The sequence below is a fragment of the Lagenorhynchus albirostris genome, chromosome 11, assembly GCF_949774975.1.
Source record: "Lagenorhynchus albirostris chromosome 11, mLagAlb1.1, whole genome shotgun sequence".
NCBI lineage: Eukaryota > Metazoa > Chordata > Mammalia > Artiodactyla > Delphinidae > Lagenorhynchus > Lagenorhynchus albirostris.
In genome coordinates, this window is record NC_083105.1 from 83,953,420 (window position 1) to 83,978,648 (window position 25,229).

Below are 25,229 nucleotides of genomic sequence, written 5' to 3' on the forward strand. Positions count from 1 at the left end.
CCTGGAGACACAGTACCCCACAGTGGATATCTAAGCATCTTTAGAGCTCAGCCTGGACACTTCTTCCTTAATGAACTTTTCCTGATCCCCCAGATTAGGACAGATTCCTCCAGTTGAACTCACTCATAGTACCTGTGCATCTCCTTCATAGCATTTGTCTCCATTGAAATTATAGTCATTAAGATCATTATTGTTAACTATCTGACCTCTCCTGCTCAAATGGAAGTTCCATAAGGGCTGAGAATTACTGCCTCTTCACCACTGTAGTCCAAGCACCTAGCCCAGTGCCTAGAAGAAAACACCCAATTTTTTCTTCAACAAATTCAGTGAGGGACCAGAGGGGGCTGATAAATTCGGTTTTAGACAGAATGAATCAGAAATAACGACAAGGCAAGAAGTTAGAAAATTTGTAAGAGTTGAAAATGTGGGAATTCCATGGTGAATAGAGTCCATTGTTCCACGGGACTAATATCAAAAATGTATTTTGCTTCCCCAAATGAAGATTGGTTTCCACTGAGGTGTTGTGAGTTGATGAATCTGAGAGTATAAAAAGCCCCAGTCCCTGGAACTATTTATTGTCTACACACCTGGTGCTTTACTTATAAGCACAACCCAAACTGGAATGCCAACCATGGGCAAAAAAAGGAGGGAAGAATATTGCAAAAAGAAACCTGAGGTAATTTCAATTTTATTTACACAGGTCATTTACCTTAGAAACTGAAGTCAGATTTAGAGATTCAAACAACCCCTGTAATGGGTACATTTTCTACCACCCCTCCCCTCAGTAAACAGCTTTTAGAGACACTAAAAGCACAGAGACTAAAAGCACAGAATTTCTTTGTGAGAAGAGCCCAATGCTCTGTGTCTTTCTCTACATCCTCTTCTCCTCCAGATCCACTCTATGCTAAACACAAAGGTTTTACTTGTTTGGAGTTATTCTGGGCTTAAGGAGTACTTCTCAAGAGAGTAGTCAAAAGGGTGTTTCTGTATTTTCCTTCCTGAGGTGTGTGCAGGGGAAAGAAAAAAAAAATCCACAGCTACACTCCCATTCAAAACAGTCCAACAATCATTTTTCTTAATAATATGTAGCAGTGAGTGGCTAGAGTCCTAGAACTTTCAGGCATGTCAGTTCTTTAACAAAGAAAAATGAGACTGATGTTTTCAAAAAACAGTTTTGATTGTAAAATACAGATATTTGGCTAAATTTTTAAAATAGTAAAGGTCTAAACTTATAGGGAAAAATGATGGGGAGGAGGAAAAGGCACAAGAGAAAGGAAGCAGCTGTGCTTTAGCTTTACTCCAAAGTTAAACCAAACCCTTACTAAATTCATAGTTTATGTTGTCAGCAGCAAATGAAAAAACCTCATGACCAGGAGAACAAAGCAGATGAGAAACCCTTAGAAGAGAGGGATGGTGCTGGGAGGAAAAAAAAGAAAAGATGTGAGCCCTACTTTGAAGCTGGGTTTGGACTTCAACATCTTTTCATAGCTTGTCCTCCGAGAATTTTCTCCATACCCAAGCCACGTGTGTTACCCACTGTATTTCCAAAGGGCAACAGGAGAATGAAGATTTAACTTGAGCTTAGGAATTGCTGAGGTGCTCAGCCACTTGTCCTCTCCCCGCCTCCATGTTGAAATGTCTTCTTCCTTCCCCCTTCCTGGCTCTTAAGTTGGACAGAGAGAGGGGGAATAGGTCACAGGTGCCTGAAGATCAACCAGCAGCAGCAGCACATCATATATGTGCACAGCCTAAGGGTTCAGAGATGGAAGGAAGGTAGGAAATACCATGCTAACCAGGTCCATACAGGACTAGAGGTCATCTGTATCTGATTTTTAAGTGCACTTGGACTGGTCCTTCGTTTTTCCAAACCCTCCTTTTGTCTGCTCATTAATGCCTAAAATTTCAGGCTTAAAAAGCAAATTTTGTGAATGAAAAGGTAATTTGGTTAAATCCTTAAAATTGTGTAAATTATTGTTACTACAGTCTTTTTCAGAAAGGAAATTTTGACAGGTTGTGTGAAGAGAGAGAAGAAAGGAATGAGGGGGGGACTTGTGATGGGCCAAGAGAAAGGGTATAGAAAGGCCAGGCTGGAAGTAGAGAAGACCAACTCTGTTTTTGGTCTCTGCTATTGAATCCATGGTATCTGTAGTAGCAAGTTGTGGCTATTCTCTGAGATGTCAATGTTAACAGACAAACAATAATACACATTTACACATAACTGTGATTAAAATGTCTAGGCAGTATAATAATCGCTATATAAGGAAGTTCATTACCATGGATCCTGCAACTCAGCGCCAATCCCCAAAAGAGACAATATTTCTCCTGGTTACACACATTAAAATAATGCCAACCAGGGTAATTTGGAAGTGAATCGTGTATCATATACGTACTGCTATGGACCAAATTAGGTACCACCAAAATTCATATGCTGAAGTCCAAATTACCAATGTGATGGGACCTTTGAGAGGTAACTGCATTTAGATGAGGTCATGGGGTGGGGCCCTAATCTGCTAGGATTAGTGTTCTTTAAGAAAGTGACACCAGAGAGCTTGCTGCCTCTTTTTCCACCATGTGTGGACACAGCAAAAAGGTAGCCATCTGCAAGCCAGGAAAAGGGCCCTCCCCAGGAACAGAATTGGCTGGTACTTTGACTTTGGATTTCCCAGCCTCCAGAACTGTGAGAATTAGATTTCTATGGTTTAAGCCTCCAAGTCTATGGTATTTTTTATGACAGCCCAAGCTGACAAATACAAATTTTGGCACCAAGAAGTGGGATACTGCTGTAACAAATACCTAAAAATGCAGAAGCAGCTCTGGAACTGGAGAGTGGGTAGAGGCTGGAAGAGTTTTGAGGTGCATGCTAGAAATATGGACGTTAAACGTGATTCCGATGAGAGCTCAGATAGAAGAGAGGAGAGATGGAGAAAAAGTTTTCATCTTCTTAGAGAATACATAAATAATTATGAACAAAATGTTGGTAGAAATATGGATATTAAAGGCCATTCTAGTGAGGTCTCAGAAGGAATGAGGAATAGGTTATTGGAAGCTGGAGGAAAAGGGACACTTGTTTTAATGTGGCAAAGAACTTGACTGAACTGCGTTTTATGTTTTGTGGCAGGAAGAATTTATAAGCAATGAAATTGGATATTTAGCCAAGGAGGTTTCTAAGCAAAGTGTTGAAAGAGCAGCGTGGTTCCCCCTGGCTGCTTACAGTAAAATGCAAAAGGAAGGCAATGAATTGAAGAAGGAATTGTTAAACAAAAAGGAACTTAAGAGATTTAGAAATTTCTCAGTCTATTCATATAGCAAAAAAAAAAAAAAAAAAAGAGAAAGCTCGTTCTGAATGGAACACTAAGGGTGTGGCTCAATAACCATTAGATAAAAAGATCAGGGGTGGGCTTCCCCGGTGGCGCAGTGGTTGAGAGTCTGCCTGCCGATGCAGGGGACACGGGTTCGTGCCCCGGTCCGGGAGGATCCCACGTGCCGTGGAGCGGCTGGGCCAGTGAGCCATGGCTGCTGGACCTGCGCGTCCGGAGCCTGTGCTCCGCAGTGGGAGAGGCCACAACAGTGAGAGGCCCGCGTACCGCAAAAAAAAAAAAAAAAGATCAGGGGTGAGACTCATGGATTTAATCAGCCATCTCAGCAGAAGCCAGGAATAGAGATGGGATCACTAACAGGTGGGACTAAAGGAAACAGGAAAATGTGGGACAGAATGAAGGAAGACTATTGGACTTCTGAGATCCTACAGGAACGGATCATGAGCTATTTGGCTGAGAATATATACTATTCTTAAAGAAAAGGAAAAAATAATGCCAAAGGTGATTCAGATCATTGGGGTTGCCTCCTCAGTTTCAAAGGCTGGGGCAACCACCTTGGTTTCAACCAGCCAGATGGTCTCTGCCTGAAGCCTCAGAGGTGGGGCCACCCTGCAGAGCCATGGGATTAGGGGTACCTGGAGCCTTGGGAGCAGACCTTGCCCAGGAGAGCCTGATGGGTGGGACCACCATGCCAGTGGGTCCATAAGGCAGGACCCTGCCCCTGTGGATCTGGAAGGAGGACATTCAGTCAAAGAGGAGCCTTAAGATTTACTGGAATTTGTCTTTCCAGGTTTTGGACTTGCTTGGGATGCATCATCCCTTCTTTCTTTTCTATTTCTCTATTTTGGTATGGGAATGTCTATCCTATGCCCATCCCACCATTTTATTTTGGAAGCACGTAACTTGTCTGATTTCACAGGTTTATAGCTGGAGAGGGATTTTTGCCTCAGGATGAACTATATCTCAAATCTCACCAATTTAGATATTTAAATGAGACTTAGACTTTAGAGTGGATGCTAGAGTTAGAATTTTGGGGGCTGTTTGAATGATATGAATGTATTCGGCATGCAATAAGGACATGCATTTTGGAGGGCCAGAGGCAGAATGCTATGGACTGAACTGTGTCCCTATAAAATTCCTATGTTGAAGCCCTAACCCCCAAGTGTGATGGTATTTGAAGATGGGACCTTTGGGACCCTAGGGTTAAATAAGGTCATGAGGGTGGGACCCAAATCTGCTAGGACTAGTGTCCTTCTAAGAAGACACACCAGAGCTTGCTACCTCCCTCCCTACCATGTGAGGACACAGCAAGAAGGCAGCTCTCTGCAAGCAAGGAAGAAGGCTCTCATCAGGAACTGAATTGGCCGGCACCTTGATTTTGAACTTTCTAGGCTCCAGAGCTGTGAGAATTACATTTCCGTTGTTTAAGCCTCCCAATCTATGGTATTTTGTTATGTCAGCCCATGAAGACTAATACACATATTAACATGCACCATACACATACACAATGATTCATAATTGCATTCACCCTACAGAAATAACAAGAAGGCATAAAGCTATGTGTATAAGAATGTTCATTGTAGCAATCTGTAATAGCAAAATAAAGAAACAGCATTGTATTAGTTTCCTAGGGTTGCTGTAACAATGTATCACAAACTGAATGGCTTAAAAGAACAAATGTGTTATCTCACAGTTCTAGAAGTTAGAAGTCTGATATCAAGATGTCAGCAGGACCATGCTCCCCCTGAAATTTGTGGGAATCCTTCCTTTACTCTTCCTAGCTTCTGGTGATTTGCTAGTAATCTCTGGCATTCCTTGGCTTGTAGATGCAGCACTCCCATCCTCTGTTTTTACATGGAGAATATATGTCTTCATATCATCTTCCTTCTGTACATGTCTGTCTCTGGGTCCAAATCTCCTCTTTTTATAAGGACACCAGTCACATTGGATTAGGGCCCATCCTAATGACCTCATTTTAATTTGATTACCTCTGTAAAGACTCTGTTTAGAAATAAGGTCACATTCTCAGGTACTGGGCTTTAGGACTTCAACATATCTTTTTGGGGAGAGAGGGGAAAGGATGGTGCCATTCAATCCATAACAAACATAAATGTCTATTAACAGGGGAATGGAATTCTACATCCCTACAATGGATAACCCTACAGTCTTTAAGGAGGGTGGGGGGGAGAGGGAGAGAGAGAGAGAGAGAGAGAGAGAGAGAGAGAGAGAGAGAGAGATGTACTGACCTGGAAAGCTGTCTGAGCTATATTATCAAATGGAAAAGGTAAGCATTTCAGACCAGTATGTATAACATGGTCTAAAAGACCATGGAGTCCTTATCTGAAATCTGGATTTTGTCTTGACATACTATTTGGAAAAAGTGCACCAAAATGTTTAATGGTAGTTAAATTGAAGAAAAGTAAGGGAAGTACTTACACTTTTTACAATTATACTTTTTAAGATAATTGTAGGTTCACATGCCATTGCAATAAATAATACAGAGATCACGTGTACTCTTTACCCAGGTTTCCCCACTGGTAATGTCTCACAAAAACATAGTACAAAATCACAACCAGGATGTTAATATTGACATAGTCAAAACACAGATTATTTGCATCACCATAGGCATCCCTCAAATTGCCCTTTTATAGCCACACCCACTTTTCTCCCACCCCTATATCCTCCTTAACCTTTGGCAACCACTAATCTTTTCTCCATATCTATACTTTTGTCATTTCAAGAATGTTACATAAATAGAACCCACAGTAAGTAACCTTTTGGGATTAAGCTTTTTTTCACTCACATAATTCTCTGGGTATTCATCTAGGTTGTTGCATATATCAGTAGTTCATTCCTTTTTATTTCTGAGCAGTATTCCATGGTACCACAGTTTATTTAACTATTCACTTGTGGAAAGACATCTAAATTATCTCCAGATTTTGTTACAAATAAAGCTACTATAAACATTTGTCTACAGGTTTTTGTGTGAACAAAAGTATTAACTTCTCTGGGATAAATGCCCAGGAGTATAATGTCTGGGTCATCCAGTTATTGCATGTTTCATTTTTTTAGAAACTGCCATACTGTTTTCCAGAGTAACTATACCACTTTACATTTCAACCAACAATGTATGAGGGACTCAGTTACTCAGCATTTCCTCCAGTAGTTGCCATTTTCTAGTTGTTATTTTATCCGTTCAGATAGGTATGTAACAATATACCATTGTGGCTTAAATTTGCATTTCCATAATGGCAAATGATGTTGAACATTTCTTCATGAGCTTATTGACCATCTGTATATACTATTCAGTGAGCTGTCTCTTCATATATTTTTGGAGTGTTTTGTTTCTTTACTTTTGGCATTTTAGGTTTCTCTGTATATTCTAGTTACTAGTCCTTTTTTTGGATATGTGTTCTGCAAATATTTCTCATATTTACAACTTATCTTTTCATTTTCTTAACAGGGTCTTCTGCAGGGCAAATTTTTAAATTTTGGTGAGGTATAATTTATCAATTTTTTCCTTTTATGAATTTTACTTATGATTTCAAGTCTAAGAACTCTTTGCCTAACAGTTAAGAGCTAAGAACTCTTTGCTCCCAAAGATTTTGTCCTATTTTTTTCTAAAAAAATTTACTGTTTTACATTTGGCATTTAATTTTGTGGCCCTTTATGAGCTAATTTTTGTATAAGGTGTGATCAAGGCTTTTTTTTTTTTTTTTGCCTATGGATGTCCCACTGTCCTACTGCCACTTGTTGAGAAGGTTGTTTTTCCTTAATCAAATTGCTTTTGCACTTTTATCAAAAATCAATTGGGCATATTTGTGTGATTGAGGCAGTTTCTAGGTCCCCTATTCTGTCCCACTGATCCATGTGTCTATCCCTCCAGAGAGTCTTGATTACTGCAGGTACATCATAAGTCTTGAAATTAGGTAGATGGATTCCCCCCCACCTTTATTCTTCTTTTTCAAAATTGTTTTAACTATGCTTATTTCTTTATCTTTCCATATACATTTTAGAAAAATCTTATACAAATCTACAAGAATTCTTGTAGGAATTGTTATATGAATTATGTTAAATCTGTATATCAATTTGGGATTTTTGTTTTGGGGGTTTTTATCAATGCTCTTTGGTGTTTCTGAGTTGCCGGCTTTTCAGCTCCAAGTCTAGGATATATGAAGCAAAGAGAAAACTCAGAATACTTACCACCATGCTGGTCCTTGGGTTCCAAGGTCCCTAGTAAGTCTGCCTTCTTATCTCTACCTTTCAGATTCTTATATTTGTTTTACATATAATACCCAGGGGTTTTAGTTGTACATAGTGGGAGGAATAGGGAAATGTACATCTACACCATCTTCCTAGAAATGTAAGTTGTATTTTCATTTTTTTACTTTATATAATAATTTTTTTGTATATGGCCAAATGATTTTTGACGAGGGTGACAAGACTACACAATGGGGAAAGGTGAGTCTCTTCAAAAAATGGTTCTGTGGGGCTTCCCTGGTGGCGCAGTGGTTGAGAGTCTGCCTGCCGATGCAGGAGACACGGGTTCGTGCCCGGGTCCAGGAAGATCCCACATGCCGTGAAGCGGCTGGGCCAGTGAGCCATGGCTACTGAGCCTGTGCGTCCGGAGCCTGTGCTCCGCAACGGGAGAGGCCACAACAGTGAGAGGCCCGCGTATCGCAAAAAAAAAAAAAAAAAAAAAAAAAGCTTCTGTGAGAAATGGATATCCACATGCAAAACAATGAACTTGGACCCCTGCCTTATACCATATACAAAAATTAACTCAAAATGGATTAGAGACTTCAATGTAAGATCTAAAATTATACAACTCTTAGAAGATAATATGGGAAAAAGCTTTAGCACTTTGGACTTGACAATCAAAAGCATGGCAACAAAAGCCAAAATAGACGAATGGGACTATAGCAAACCTTAAACTTCTGCATATTAAAAAAAAACAATCAGCAGAGGAAAAAGGCAATCTATGGAATGGGAAAAAAATTTATAAATCATATACCTGATGCAGGATTAATATCCAAAATATATAAGGAACTTTTACAAATTAACAACAACAAATATCTCTATTTAAAAAGTGGACAAAGGACTTGAATAGACAATTCTCCAATTAAGATATACAAATGGCCAACAAGCATATGAAAACATTACTAATCCTAAGAGAAATGCAAATTACAACCACAGTGAGATATCATCTCACATTTATTAGGGTGCCCACTATTCAAAGAACAGAAAATAACATTTTCATTGGAAGGATGCAGAAAAATTGGAACCCTTCTGCAGTACTGATGGGAATGTAAAACGTTGCAGCCATTATGGAAAACAGTATGGATGTTCATAAAAAAATTAAAAATAGAATTATCATATGATCTAGCAATCAAATTTCTGGGTATATATCCAAAAGAATTCAAAGAAAAATGTCGAACAGATATTTGCATAAAAATGTTCATTGCAGTATTAATCACAGTAGCCAAGAATGTCCATTAACAGATGAATGGATAGAGAAAATGTGGTACATACATACAATGGGTATTATGTATCCTCTCAAAAGAAGGAAATTCTGTCACATTCTACAACATGGATGAACCTGGAGGACATTATGCAAAGCAAAGTGAGCTAGACACAAAAGGCCAAAATCAGTATGATTCAATTCATGTGAAGTGTCTAAAGTAGTCAAATTCAGAAAGTAGAATGATGGTGCCAGGGGCTAGGAGGGATAGGAAGTGGGCATTCGTGTTTAATGGGTACAGATGAAAGAGTTCTAGAGATCCGTCAAACAACAAAGTGAATATACTTAACACTACTGAACTGCACACTTTAAAATCTTTTTTTTTTTGGCCAAGCGGCGTACAGGATCTCAGTTCCCCAACTAGGGATCGAACTGGCTCCCCCTGCAGTGGAAGTACGGAAACTTAACCACTGGACTGCCAGGGACGTCCCTCTCCTGAACTGCACACTTTAAAATGGTTAAGGTGGTAAAATTAAGGTTATGTGTTTTTTACCACAACAAAAAAAAAGAAGCAAAAATAATAATTACCCATAAGCACAGGCAACAAAAGCAAAAATAGACAAATAGGATTTCATCAAACTAAAAGGGCTCGGCACAGCAGAGAAAACAATCAACAGTGAAGAGACAACCTATGGAATGGGAAAAAATATTTGCAAACCAAAGGAGTTAATACTCAAAATACAGAAGGAACTCAGCTCAATTGCAAGAAAACAAATAATCATGTTTTAAAATGGGCAAATGACTTGAATAGATATTTCTCAAAGAAGTCACACAAATGGACAACAGGTCTGTGAACAGGCGCTCAGCATTATGAATCATCAGGGACAGAGTGAGAGGGAGGAGAAAATAGGAAAGGAAAAGAAGGCAAGGGAAGGAAGCAATTGTATCACCTTATTATAATGTGTGATACTTAATAGCTGAGAGTTTTACAATTAATTAATAAAAGAAAACTAAGCAAGCGACAAAAAAGACAATCATGAATGTCAGGGAAAACAAAAAGTTGCTCAAAGAAGGAACATAATCCCCTACATGGCTCAATTGCAAGTAATCTTTACACAGTCCTAATATTATCAACACTGAATATCATCTAACCAAAAATTATGGTAAAATCATATTAATATGATAAGAAAGCTGAAATGGGAGTAAAGTATTGGCTGTAAGTGAGCTAAATCCTCACCTTCCACAGTAGGAAGTCAATTGGTAATATTAAACATTTATTAAAAATCAAGAAATACAGTATAAGCAGGTTATTCCAATTGTAGAAGTAAATACTAGAAGCTCTAAGAAAATGCTTGCCTCTGGGGAACTGGAATCAGACGTAGGGAGAGAGAGAGATTAAAATCATTTTTAAAAGAATATCACTATTAAATCTTTTTTAAAGTTTTAATTCTTGCTTTTATTAGATGAAATCTCAATTCAGAGAATTGGGTTAACTTATTTTAAAATCTTTTCAGTGGGAGTAATTATTATGTATTCACATATCTAGTGCTTACGTCCGTTTAGCTTTCTGATCCTTAGATATTCTAGGCAATGTTACACAATTATCTATGTCAATATAAATATAATTAAAATTTAGGTGCCATTTTCCACCTTCACTCAAATTTAACTTCTATTCAGAAGGTATTCACAACAATTTACTTGACAAATTCTTATCCTAAATATCTCAAAAATTGCTGTCATCATTATAGTTATTCATTTTATAATTATTTATCTGTGGTAAATGGTCCTTGTATTGGCCCCCAAATCAGGACGCAACATTTTCAGAGTGTTCCTCTATCATTTTTGCCTAAACCACAGAATGATTATTAAGAAGCACTTAAATAATAATCTGATTGAAGGTTTAACTAACCACCTGGTTCCTTAAATGAGTTTTGGAGATGTGCCATGGTTTTAAACTAGTGCTTCAGTCTGAGCTGTGATCTACTTTTAAAGACTGTATAAATCCTAGCGCATTGCAGGCACCTGAAAATGAATGAAAAAGTCAATTTATGTTCTGGTATCAAACAATTTGAATTTTAGAGTCTATTGTCACATAATGTGATTATATTTGTAAGTTCTTCTGAAAATCCAACAGTTATTCAAAATTTTAAAAATAGGCTTCCCTCTGTAACCTTGGCCAAATCACTTAATCTAAAAATGATGTAGTTTTCTCTTTTTTAAAATAGGAATAATAACCTCACATTGCTCTCTCTCATACTCTGTGCATCTCACAGAGTGATAGTACATAAAATATTAAGGGCAGGAAGTTTCCTTCCCTTCCCCACTTCTGTTTTAAGGTATCACAAAACGATCATGAAGCAGATAACAATCTCCCTAAGGATATTTATCTATGAAGGGAAAAATAGTAATATTATACTGGAAAAACCCAGTAAGATGACATTATCAACGTATGTGTCCCCTGAAATGATAAACAGAGAAAGATATAGGATCATTTCTGGGGTATTCTTGCCAAAAATGCAGAATCTCAATTTAATCTTAAGAAAAACCCAAATGAGAGGCATTCTCCAAAGTAATTGGCCAGCACTCATCAGCAATGTTGAGGTCATTAAAGAAAAAGACAGAATGAGAAAACGTCACTGATTGGAGAAGACTAGAGACAACTAAATTTAGTGTGGGATCCTGGAATAAAAACAGGACTTTAGGGGGAAGACTTGTGAAATTTGAATAAGTTTAGTTAATAGCATTGTTACAATAGTAGTTTCCTAGTTTTTATACTTATACAATAGTTATATAAGTATTGACCTTAGGGGAAGCCAAGTGAAGCATATACAGGAACTCCCTATCTTATATTTGCAACTTAAAAAAAAATTATTTCCAAATAAAAAGTTTAAAAAGAAGTATCAGCGAACAAATTCTTAATTCTTTTTTCTATTTTTTTCTTTTTTTTTTTGGAGCGAGATCTCAATTGTTATGGACTAAATTTTCTTCCAGAATTTCTAGGTTGAAGCTCTAATCCCCAATGTAAATGGTATCTGGAGATGAGGCCTTTGAAGGATAATTACAATTAAATGAAGTCATGAGGGTGGGGCCCTAATCTGATAGGATTAGTGTCGTTAAAAGAAGAGAAAGAGGTGTCTCTCTCTTTCTCTCTGTCTGTCTCTCTATCTCCCCTCACCCCCCTTCCCAATCCCCACCACCCCCACCCCTAAGCATGCAGAAAAGAGGTCACAGCAAGATGACAGCCATTTACAAGCCACGAAGAAAGCTCTCACTAGAGCCCAACCTTACTGGCACCCTGATTGTGGCCTTCCAGCCTCCAGAACTGTGAGAAAACAGATGTCTGTTGTTTAAGCCACCCAGTCTATGGTATTTTGTTATGGCAGCTGGAGCTGACTCACACACCAATTAAGCTACTAAGTGCTGACATATACCAAAGTGCCTTTCACTGTAGTTCAAATCTAAAATAACGTTCTATAGATCTCAGCTATTTCCTAAAGTATTGCCTTTTATTGAATATAGCTGTGTTCCTACTAAATAATGGAGACTTATTTAGCTCTAAATTACCACTCTTAGGTCTGTCCTTGATAGATAACTGGCTGTTTTTCTCAATTTGTCCCCAAATCCATTCTCCATCCTGCTCTGTGCCCTAGAAGGGTGACCTCTGTGGTAGGAAACTCCTCACCCCTACCCCAGGCCCTTGCCCCCTGGCTTCTGGTTGGAGCGTTGATTCCTCCTGTTTATGTGTCTGCTCACCCCCTTCTGGCCATGGCTGGTCCTGCAACAACTATAGCTCTTGTTGGAGGCCACTTCCAAGATCACCACTCTCACCTGCTCTGATAACACCCTTTCCTCTCCTGCCCTCCAGATCTATGAAAGTAATGGCTTCCTGCTGTTACCCCTGGGTATCTTAACATCCCTTGTTGGGTCCCTTAGTCCCTTAATACACCCACTCCTCTGTAAATAATTCTTTTAATAAACACATCTGTTTAAAAAATTCCACTGTTACGCAGGATGAATAAGTCTGGAGATCTAATGCACAGCAAGGTGACAATACTTAATAATACTGTATTAAATACTTGAAATTTGCTAAGAGACTTGATCTTAAGTGTTCTCACCACACAAAAAAATCATGACAGTGTGAGGAGATGGATATGTTAATTGGCTTGATTGTGGCAATCATTTCACAATGTATATGTATATCAAAATGTCAGATTGCACACCTTCAATATATGCCAAATTTTTGTTAGTCATTTATATACCTCAATAAAGCTGGGGGGTAAAAAATCCCAGCTGAGTGTGCTGTCAGGATTCTGGCACAGATATGCCACTTAAAATCATTGAGGGGTTTCGATAGGCTTTCTTTTCTTTTTTTTTTCCTAAAGAGTCACAAGTACTCCAAACTTTTGGTTCAAGTCACATAGAACAACATCATGAATAGCACTCATTGCACTATAGATAACATCATTTATTCTTATCATTATATAGTGATTTTGAGATAATCTTTTATGGAAAGTTGAAGCTTCTCCTACCCTAAAGACATTTCCCTAAAGCTCTGTGGAGAAATATCCAGTTTTAGTGACAATCTCAGCTCCAAAACACAGTAAAAATGAAAATCCCTACTGAAAAAAATGAAAATATCTACCTAAACAGAGGGCTGTGTGTTCAGGGGTGTGGCGGACTTGGGTTCCTATCCTAGTTCCAGGAATTAATAATCGTATGATCTAGGGCTACTTATTCTCTCTGTGTCTCCGTTTCCTCATCTGTAAATTAGACAACAACCTACCTCAAAGAGATGTTACAAGGATTAAATGAGGTAATCTAAGGTTTGCTCTTAGCATAATGCCTTACACATAGTAAGTGCTCATTTTCCTTTTTATTTATTAAATAGGCCTGTTTTATCTATAGTTGATAAAGTATGACCCAAGAGGAAGCAATATTCAGCCTAAAGGATTGTTGAATTATTTACTCAAAGATTTAGTAGATCATGCAGTATTTGTCTTTCTCTGTCAGACTTATTTCTCTTAACATAAAACCTTCAAGGCCCATCCCTTTTGTCACAAACAGCAGGATTTCCTTCTTTTTACAGCTGGATAATATTCCAGTGTATATATACCACATTTCCTTTATCCATTCATCTGTTGTTGGACACTTAGGGTATTTCCTTGTCTTGGCTAATATGAATAATGCTGCAATTAACATGAGGATGCAGATAACTCTTCAACATAGTGACTTCATTTCATCTGCCAGAAGTGGGATTGCTGGATCATATGGTAGCTCTATTTTTACAGGAGGAATGGGGAGATGTTGGTCAAAGGGTACAGATTTTCATTTATAAGATGAGTAACTTCTGGGGATCTGATGTAAAGCCTGGTGACTGTAGTTAACAATACTGCATTGTATACTTAAAAGTTGATAAGAGAGGGCTTCCCTGGTGGCACAGTGGTTTGGAATCCACCTGCCAATGCAGGGGACATGGGTTCAAGCCCTGGTCCGGGAAGATCCCACATGCCGCGGAGCAAGTAAGCCCACAAGCCACAACTACTGAGCCTGAGTTCTAGAGCCCATGAGCCACAACTACTGAGCTCGCATGCTACAACAATGGAAGCCCACGCACCTAGAGCCCATGCTGCTCAACAAGAGAAGCCACCACAATGAGAAGCCCGTGTGCCACAATGAAGAGTGGCCCCTGCTCGCTGCAACTAGAGAAAGCGCATGCGCAGCAACGAAGACCCAATGCAGCCAAAAATAAATAAATAAAATTAATTAATTTAAAAATAATAATTTTTTAAGTTGATAAGAGAGTAAATAGACCTTAAATGTTCTCAACACACACACACAATGATAACTATGCAAGGTGATGGATCTGTTAATTAACCTTAATGTAATAATTTCACAACGTATACATATATCAAATCATCACATTGTACACCTTAAGCTTATACAATGTTATTTGTCAATTATGCAGGAATCCCTGTTTTCTGAAAGTCTGCTTCAAGCCACTTAGTTTTTACAAAAGACCTACATTAGTACCTGTTTTTGCCAACTGAAAGAAATCCAAAGAGGATTTTCACTTTTATGAAAAAAGGAGAAAAGCAAAAATAGCAATCAGTGTTTTTCAGTGAGCCATTGTAGAGGCCCAGGGCACCCAGGGCAGTGAGAGGGGCCCTGCCAATCTCCTTCCCTGGAACTACACTCAGCATCTCAGCATCAAGCCACCATAGCTTCGTACTGTGTCTGTGAGCATCTGTGCTTTGCCTCAATTTATTTTGTGCATCCATTAGCAAGATGTGTCCTAAGGTAATTGCTTCCTCGCTTTACACCATTTTGGCTTACGAAGGTTTCATAGGAAAGCTCTACTTTCGGATAGTGGAGGAAACCTGTATCTCAATAAAGCTGGGAAAAACAAAACAAAACAAAACAAAAAAGACTTGGTAGAGCTCACTAGCACAATACACAAGTGAGTCAATTATTTAGAAAATGGGAAACAGAGGGAAGTCTTTTTTCTCCTCAGAACTCCTATATACCCTTCCTTAATATGAGTAAATATCAAAGAGAACCTGGATATAATATGGGAAGTTGTTAGAGCATCTTGTTCTGCAAAGAGATAGGGGAAGCTGCTCAAGTATTTGGAGAAAATCCAACCCCAACTCATGTTTTGGTAGGGAGATGGAGACGGCAGAACAATCTTAAAAAACGTATTGACTATTTTCCTTTTCTGAAACTCTCCTACTCCAGAATAAAAGGAAAATTGTTCAGGATATCCATTTTAATTTTTGATGGCCTTATTTTCAGATATTTATGGTAAAGAAAAATAATTCATTTTCCCCTTTATTATAAAAGGAGTACTTACTTGCAATAAATTCAAAAATACTGACATGTATACAGTAAAAAATAGATAGTTGCCCTCTCAACACATACTTTTAAACTAAGAAGTCTCTCTTCTACTTCCAACTTTGATCCTTATGAGTGTATTGAAACACAAATCACAGCATGAACAAAGGGAATTGGAATGCATTACTTTAATATTAAATTAAAAGGTTAAGTTAAAAATTATTCAAAATAATTATATCTATATGAAAATTCAAGGGACTTCCCTGGTGGTGCTGTGGTTAAGAATCTGCCTGCCAAAGCAGGGGACACAGGTTTGAGCCCTGGTCCGGGAAGATCCCACATGCCGTGGAGCAACTAAGCCAGTGCGCCACAACTACTGAGCCTGCACTCTAGAGCCCGCGAACTACTGAGCCCGTGTGCCACAACTACTGAAGCTCGCGTGCCTAGAGCCCGCGCTCTGCAACAAGAGAAGCCACCGCAATGAGAAGCCCACGCACCGCAGCAAAGAATAGCCCCCGCTCGCCGCAACTAGAGAAAGCCCGCGTGCAGCAACAAAGAGCCAATGCAACCAAAAATAAAATAAATAAAATTTTTAAGAAAAGAAAATTCAATATTTATTCATTCATCAAAATGATGTTTCCATCACAGTCTTGACCTAATTCAACTCTGGCTGCTCCTGGGAACACACCTCCCCACGGTCCTCTCACCTCCTTTTACTTTTTTATATTTATATAAACTGCCATTTCCAAACCATTTCTCCTCCTCTGTCTCAGAAACTCCATCCTTTATGAAGTTTCCAGCCCGCTTAACCAGCACTTGCCCCTCCTCACGCCGTCACCTACGATCCCTTCAGTTGCTTCTATGAGAAGCAGCACAGAGCTCGCTGTCTTCCTCTTCGCTCTGTCTCTGTCTCCATCTCCAATGACTGCATCACTCACGCGCTGCCCCATTCAACATCAGGTCCCTCAGCATCTTGATCTTTTTCTCTCCAATAGTCCTTTTATTTTCTTCCATTTAATCCCCTCAACTCTAAAGTCATAACTTCTCCTTATTATTACCAATCATTACATCACCTCCTAAAAAGTGATCTCAAACCTTTCCTCTCCTCCCAGTGCATTTCCTCTGGTACCCATTTCAAAAGTGCTTTTGTCTCACTGAGAATTCTGATCTACTAACCCTACAAGTGTTTCAATATCCATTATTCACTTTTTTGGCTTCACATCCCTCTTTCCATTTATTGTCTATTTCTCCCCAATAAAATGTAAGCTCCATGAGGACTTTTTCACCCTTATCTCTAGCGTCTGGAACAGAACCATGCCTGGGTAAAAGAAAGCACTCAATAAACACTAACTAAATGCATAAATGCCTTCTGTGGGCCAGGTGTTTGGCAAGGATAAAGAAACAAAAATAGCCTCTCCTCTCAACAAGTTTAAACGAATGTGTATTATGCATACATATTAGTGCATGCACACATATTTCAAGTATTTTTACTTGAACCAACTACTTATTCTTAGCCTACTTAAAAAATAATTTTAGGGACTTCCCTGGTGGTCCAGTGGGTAAGACTCCGTGCTCCCAATGCAGGGGCCCTGAGTTTGATCCCTGGTCGGGGAACTAGACACCGCGTGCATGCTGCAACTAAGAAGCCTGCATGCTACAACTAAGAGAGTCCGCATGATGCAACTAAGACCCAGCGCTGCCAAAATAAATAATAAAAATAGTTTTACATTTTGTTATTCCAATGTCCTTATACTACGTTTGGGAAGTCTCTAACTAGCAAGAAAATCTTTGAACTTTCCAAACATATCTTTTAGGTGTAACAAGTAATAGTGTAAGGCATTTAGAACCCTAAAAATAATTAGCTGTTTTTTTAAATCCATCTGATACAAATAATCTGTCAGTTCAACAAACACCAGAAAGTGATGATGTTAGCAATGCACAAAAGGGAACAGTGTGCAGTTGTTATGCGTTTCATATTATTCCCACCTCTAGCACCGATGAGAGTTCAAATGGCACCACTGTGCAAAACAGAAAGACATGTTTTTGCCATCGCCTGGAAAAATGCTGTAATAACTATACAAATCCACAATGACTACAAGCATGAATGGCTCCCACTAACGTTGCACAGTTCTACAGTTTAAAAATATTGGTTTAACCCATTATTTCCAAAACATTTGATCATGGAACTTTTCTGTTTCTTCATGCCATTCACAACAGATCATGTGGAACTAACATTTTCTGATATATAATTTGGGAAGTATTGCTCTAGGATACCATAGAAAGTGATTAGTATTAAGCCTATGGCTTTCATTTTTAATTTTATATATTTGCAATATTCTCTGAGGGTTTGACCTGGAGTCAGATGGACTCGGATTTGAACCCCAGCTCTGACACTAACTTTGAGCCAGTTATGTACCCTAAGGGTCAGTTACCTTCTTCGTAAAATGCAAATAGCAATAGGACTGCCCTTATAAAATAAGGGTTACAAGAGACCTTGGTTGGTCCCTGATATATACTAAATTCTCATTAAATCGTAATTCTACTAATAATATTCTTTAGGCCATCTGATGTACAGGGCAAAATTACATAAAGCGGGGGGTGTATTTAAATGAGTAAGTGTAACTGTGAAGGAGTAATTTAAAAAGATGAAAGTCAACTGGATTTTTGTTATAAAATCATTTTTACCAAAACAAAAGTATTTTTGGATTACAAGCAGAATTTATGAGCTCCTCAATAGACAGTGTATACAAAACTCGAGTCCTATTTTAATACAGAAAGAAAACCACTTTTGCCAATAGTGAATATACATACTCCCATATTCACATGCTATGGGTCATATAATCTCCCTGTCAAGCAAGGACATTGGTAACACAGTTTAGAGACTACCCCTTGGTCAATGGACTGAGAAGCCAGCATTGCAGTCCACTGCAAATTAATTAATTTATTAATCACCCCAGGATCTCAGGGATGTGTTGACCTAACCGCAACGAAGTTGGGCCAATTCATAAGCCTTTTGTCATGTATCCAGTCTGCCCCCTAGCTTGACATGTTTATCAACTATGTGTGCACAGTAGAATGTGGATAGAACAGTTTGTAATTACCACTAAATAAATGGGGGGAAATAAACAATTGCCAGGCGTATTCCCATGGCAGCAACTTCCAACATTTATTTTCCACCTTTAGAAATGGCTTGAGATGTGGTGATCATATGAGCATCCATGTGAAAAAGATGCTGTTCCTGCACCCTTAACTGGGAGAAGGGAGCCCAATTCACAGAGCATCTGGAACACCTGACTTCTGTGAGAGTACTGGGCTGCTCACCCCCGCCTTATACAAGGACAGAGTCTCTCTCTAGCCCTGGAGACTACTTTTTCTAAGTACATTTCTCAGCATAATAATGGTCTCTATTTCCATTTCTGCCTCTGCTACTGAGAGAGAATTGAGAACCACAGACTAATTCATGATCATTATCTGTATGTTTCTATAAAGAGTGGTAAAATGCTTATTGTGAGGAACGCAGCTGAAATGCCCATATTAGCATTTACAGCAGGAGATATACACCTCCCTTAGCTCTTCATTTGTGGTTTACCAGTTATCCTCTTACCTCCTAGTGACTCAAAGCTGTACCAGCAGCTAACCTCTGAATGTAGCTCCTTCCTCCTCAAGATGAGCAGCTCTAAAAAATGAGAACCAATGGAAGTAGCAGTCAAGATGTGCAGTTTTCAATTTACACAGTTACTTGGGACTTTTTAAAATCTGTTTTCATCTGAGCATATTAATACAGACAACAAAGAAATGAATTAGTAAAAGAAATGTAACTTAAGGAAAACTTAAGGAAAAAGAAAATACTGTGAAAGTATAATAAATTAATACTATAATAAAGTGACAGTCTTTATGGTGAAGAGGCGATAACCAAAAAGTCAGCGATTATAGGTGCATTTATACTTGGCCTGGGACATCAGAAACACTAATTAAGACAGAGGGAAACAAGCAGAGAAGCAAAACGCTGATGTAAGATGATCGCAAGTAGTCTGTGCTCAAATCAGTCCATTTTAATGATTCATATGACACAGCGCTAAAATTATTGGAAAAAGTATTTCAATGATTAAAGCGTTTTTTTTACTTTGGTATCTGTTAACGCAGAGAATAACGACTGTAAAACAGGTCTATCTTCTGCTTTAGTATTGGTTTTAAAGCATAAACTGGTATGAATTACTATGGAAACGAGAATGGTATTTAAGGTAGTATTCACAACTGAATTATTCTGCTAGCTTAGAAGTAATGATTAAAATGGCTAGAATTACAAAGTGACTTACAAAAAAGATATTAGTGAAAAATACCTTAAAGTTCACCTTGCCAGCTTTGCGATGGGCATACCCCCAAGTGTTTCACTTTTCAGGAGCGTTGCCCATAAACTATTCGGCAGCAGAGGGCGCTCTTCTGTCAAAATCCGAAGTTCTTTTTTAAAACCTTTTAGAGCCGCATACTCGCTAGCGTCCAAATAACAGTAGTTAAGTGTCAAAAAATGAGTCCGTATGAGCTTTGAGTTTTTTTAAGGGAGAAGGATATCGAAGTAGAACATTTATGAAACATAACTGAATGAGACCTTAGATTTTTTAGCAAAAAAAAAAATCTTCTAAATGATGTATTTGTGTGATTCATGCCACTATTTTCTGAGGACCGACTAGGTGTAAGACACCAACATATACTTTCAGCGTCATCCCCGGATATTGTTACGGGAATGCTTGTAACCTTAGCATGTGTTGTGTGCGCTTTAAGGGGAGGACATTTTAAAACAAAACGAAGAAACTGGAAGTCATCGTATTTCTCGCATTCAAAAGTAAGGAATTCACTATGTCACAGATTTTACCTAAAATGTTTGCAACAAACGGCAGATACAGTTCCTATTCTCACTTTACCTTCTGTACAGATAAATGATTTTGTAACATCTGAATACTAATATAAAACAATATCTGCACATTTATCACCCGCGATCAATGCCATCCTCTCGACAGAATCCTGGGTGCCAATATACTCCGCAACATCGGGTTGCTTCCCGAATTTCAAAGCGTGGTCTTTTTCTCCCTCTCTGACACTCTCTGCCACCACCCGCCTTCCCAGAGCCAACCAGCTCAGGTCAGGGCCAAGTTGCTGAACATTTCCAGTCGCTACAAGAGATTCTCTTCCCCTATAGAACCACAGGGGGGAAACTTTCCGCATCGCCGCTTCATATTGGCTAATTGGTGCTTTTTTTAAAAGACTTAGCTTTAAACATCTTGCATTTTCCGAACACGCCTTGTTCCGTTTTCAAGCTAACGAGGTCTTACTTGTGATCGTGCAAAAGCCTTTTTTGAACACCCCAAGTCGCAAGTCATTGGACAGGCCTCTAGCTGCGTGTCCAGGTGTCACGTGGTGCCTTCGCAAGCCACCCAGAGCGTTTGCTCCGGTGAAACCCTGCAAACTTTCTTTTTCTTTCTGTGGAAAGCAAAAAGACCCAGTCTAAAAAGCGCCGGCCCTCGGCTTGCCAAAATTGATCCTCTGGGAGGCAGCCAGCGTCCCGGAAGACCGGCTGCATGACTCAAGGCTCGAAAGGTTCCCGAGTTCAAGCCGCTCTGGACGCCGACGCCGCCGCCGCCGCCGCCGCCGCTTCGCACTCGTCTCCCGGCCCGCGCGGCCGCCACCCCGCTGTCCCCGCCCGCCGGCCCGCGCGCCCCGCGCGCCCGCTGAGGGGGAGGGGCGCGCTCGGCCGCTGTCGCCGCCCGGTTGAGCAATCCGGCTATGCAAATAGCGGGGTTACGACAGCCAATCGGAGGCCGGCTTTGCCGTGACGCGCGCGCCGAGAGCCCGTAGTATTTATAGATCGTATTTAAAGAGCCCTTGGGAGTCTACCCGGGCTCAGCTGGGCGGCGGCGGCGGCGGCGGCGGCGGCGGCGGCGGCGGCGGCCGCTGCGGCTTCGGATGCGGCGGTGGCGCTGCAGTTGGCCCTGCGCGAGTGCGGTGGCGGGGCTGTCGCTGCTGGTCTCTTCCCTGTGGGGGTGTTAGGCGTGGAGGAGCGTCCGAGCACGTTCCTCAGTAGTTTTTACCCACTTCCCAGCTCGGCTTCTGGAGAGGGGGGGAGATGCTGCAGCTCCGACAATAGTTTTGCTTAAAACAAAGCCAGGGATATGAAATCTCAAAGCTGTAGGGCGGGTGGGGATGGGGAGGGAGACAGAAGGTTTGAACGACCCCGCCCCGGCCCCACATTTGAGCCACAAACCGACGCCGTTTCCTGGTGCTGGGCTATGTGTAGAGGCGGCCTTCCTGGGGGGAAGGGAGAACAATACCGCCTGAAAAGCCAAGAGTCGTGGAATTTGGGGGCGGGGTGTATTCGTGGAAAATAAACTGCAAGATAGTGGCCGTGATTATCTTGGCGTTCAGTCCATTGATCTTCAGACTTCCAGGCCAGCGAGCTGCACACTGCAGTGCGAAAGCAGGAAACTGGCATTACGTCAGAGGAGAGAAAGAGACCCAAATTGCAACGGTTGCATCTGCAGGGCTGGCTCTTCCTTTTTCATCGGAGAGGTTCCGCGGGCTCGGGCCCTCGGTGCTGTCCCGGCGCGGCACTGCGGGCTTTCATGCGTAGGGCGGGCGCTGGCGGCGCCCAGGGGACCCCGGGCCCGGGTGCCCGGAGCCCCAGCCCTGGGCCACCACATGCCGTCCCCGGCGGGCTCTTTAGGAACCACGACTAATTCCTTTTAAAGCTAGCCCCGCGCTTAGCTGGATGTCCTAAATTCCAGGAGGGAGGGGGGTGGCGAAGTGCACCAAATGTCAGCTGCTGCCCTTAGGAAAGCAGGTGGCCAAGGGGGAGGAATCCCAGCCGTGTGTAGAGCAGGACGGCTTCTCCACACCTTATCAGGGATCTTTTCTCAGTATTGAGGGGCATGGTCACAAGAAACTTGTTCTCTGCCAGGGACCCACCTCCTGAGGCCTTGCCACTGCTTCTTAGAAATCTCTTGAGGAGAATATCGTGAATTAGTACATTGTCTTGGAAAACGTTGAGCAGTCTCACCTGCTCCCTCATTCCTGGCTCAGGGTCATTATAAGGTAAGGGCAGTTACCACCCTTAATAACCCTGGTAGGGTTACTACCAGTTCTCCTAGGGTCCGGGCCCACTCCACCGTTGAGCAAAGCTTAGCACAAAAAAAGGTGGTGACAGCAGCTCATGGTTATCTGTGCTGTGTGCTGAGTGCTCTGGCAGACTGTCTCATTTAATTCTCGCAATAGCTGGGTGAGGTGAGTGCTATTATCCCCATTTTGCAGATAAGGAAACAGATTCTGAGAATCAGTGTGTGCCCGACCGTGAATGGGAACCAGGCAATCTGACTCCGAAGCCTGCACTGTCTGGGGGCCGGGAGCTGGCTTTGATCAGGGGACCTTCCAGGCTCACCTCGCATCTCACCGAAAAGGCAAGAGCCTTCGTTCGTCCCTGCTACCTGTCAACTACAATAAACCTAGTCCTGGGTAAACATGGTGGGTGTCAGGTGGCATGTTTAATCCCCTCAAGTAAGAGAGACTGCTCCTGGACACCCGAATTATTTAAGCCAATTTTCTCATTGCTCCATGTTTGCAACAGCCTTATAAAGTCGTTTAATGATTAAACTTTACACAGCACTTCATTCCTAGCTCAGGCCATTGGATAACGTCAGATCTAAAGAACTGAGTGAGTTACCATGTAAATTGGGAAAGGGGCCTAATTCAAGGTCCAGTGAGTCCTCTCTTTGCTTTTCCCTTTGGTTGCATCATTCCGCTGTCATTATCGTCTAGGCAGGAGAGAGAGCCACTGAAGGGAACCTGGTGTTGGCAGATTGTCTGTGATTAGTGACTGGGAAGGCAAATTCAAAGGAGGAAGAGTTAAGGAGGAGAAGGTTATACCTGTTTATACAATTACAATTTTGTGTACTAGAAACAAGTGATTTGAAAGCCAGGAACCTGATGGAGATTGAAGAACGTTTCTGCCTCATGCCAGCTGGAAAGCGGTAGACCATCTGTGGAATATGAGACCCAATTTTCCCATCTGTAAAATGGAAGTAACCTGCTACCCATCTACCCCTAGCCTTGCTCCTGACATCTTCCTCCGCTGCCTCTTCTTCCCCCTCTAGTTTTCTGCATGCTTGTGTTTCTCAAAGTTCCCTCCTAGCCTCAGTCTCTTCTTACTCAACACACTCTCCTGGATGGTTCTACCCAGGTCATGTCCCCTGTTACCATTTGAAGTCTTTCTGTCTTGCCCAGGTCTCTTTGCTGAGCTCCAGATCTATATGTAGGACATCCCCACTTGAACACTTCAAACTTAAATGTTCCAAACTGAACTGCTCGTTTTCTGTCTCCCAGCCACCTAGGATGAAAGGTCAGCCCTATCTCTGCACATCCCTACTCAGTTATTCAAGCCAAAGCCTGGCTAATTCCACTTTCTCTTAACCCATATATCCAACTAATGGCCAACTCCTACCATGGGTCAGGATCTTAAGTGCCTTCTGTCTACCAACCCCAAAAACCTCCTCCACCATGCAGCCATGTCCCCTCCGTCAGTCCCCTTCAGTGGATGCCATTGCCCTTGGAATGCAGCCTGGCACGGCTTACAAAACCACTCAAGAGTGGGTCCAGACCGAGGTCTCTAGCTGCTCCCCTTGCTCACACTCCACCCTTCAGCCATTCTTAAATTCTTGCAGTTTTTCTTTTTTTTTTTAATTTATTTATTTTTGGCTGCGTTTGGTCTTCATTGCTGCGCACGGGCTTTCTCTAGTTGCGGCGAACAAGGGCTACTCTTCGTTGCGGTGCACGGGCTTCTCACTGCGGTGGCTTCTCTCGTTGTGGAGCACGGGCTCTAGGCGCGCGGGTTTCAGAAGTTGTGGCACGCAGGTTCCAGAACGCAGGCTCAGTTGCTCCACGGCATGTGGGATCTTCCCGGACCAGGGATTGAACCCATGTCCCTTGCATTGTCAGGTGGGTTCTTAACCACTGCGCCACCAGGGAAGTCCCTTGCAGTTTTCCTAATGGCGCCAAATTCTTTTGTTGTTTCTCTGAGCTTTAGCAGAGGCTATTCTGAGAATGCTGCCTGCCGTACCATGTCATCTCATCCACAAGCCCCTTCTTCTGACTAAAAGCTCCTACTAACGCTTTCAGTTCTCATGGTGTGTCACTTCCTCCAGAAAGCTCTTCGAGCTCCACCCAGCTCCACTGTGGGTGCACCTCCAGCTTGTTCAAAGAACTGTGCTTTCCCATCACAGCACCGTTACCCTGTAGACTGAGTGTCTTTTAACTTAGCTGAATCTGTGTCCTCATTCGTGTAGAAGGGGACTACATCAGAATCATTCAGGGTACTTCATCAGCCTGCACCACGAAACCCCATCCACCCCTCACCACTCCCAGTCTGCCATAAGTGTATCCTAAAAGTTGGAACACGATGAGCCCTTGGTACTAATGATGTTCTGTATCCCTCAGGTGTATTGGGGTGGAAGAAAGGTTGAAAACCGCTGCACTAGACTGGCAATTCCGTAAGGAAGGATCATTATTCCCCGTGCACCTGGTTCAGTGTGAGGCACAGAGTAGAAAATACTCAAGAAATACTTGTATGATCTCACACC

The 25,229-nt window shown here is 41.2% G+C and overlaps 1 long non-coding RNA gene across 3 annotated transcripts in view; it reads right to left on the bottom strand.

Annotated features, from left to right (window-relative positions):
* Positions 1-21,279, bottom strand: part of LOC132529775 (uncharacterized) — a 112,391-nt gene extending 91,112 nt beyond the window's left edge. For 2 of the 3 annotated variants that reach the window (XR_009543565.1, XR_009543566.1), the window contains exons 1-2: positions 19,950-21,279; positions 19,214-19,285 (exon numbers count right to left, since the gene is read on the bottom strand). This is a non-coding gene — a long non-coding RNA (uncharacterized LOC132529775). The remainder of the gene's footprint in view (positions 1-19,213; positions 19,286-19,949) is intronic. The other variant, XR_009543567.1, reaches the window with a different exon arrangement.
* Between the last annotated feature and the right edge of the window lie 3,950 nt (positions 21,280-25,229).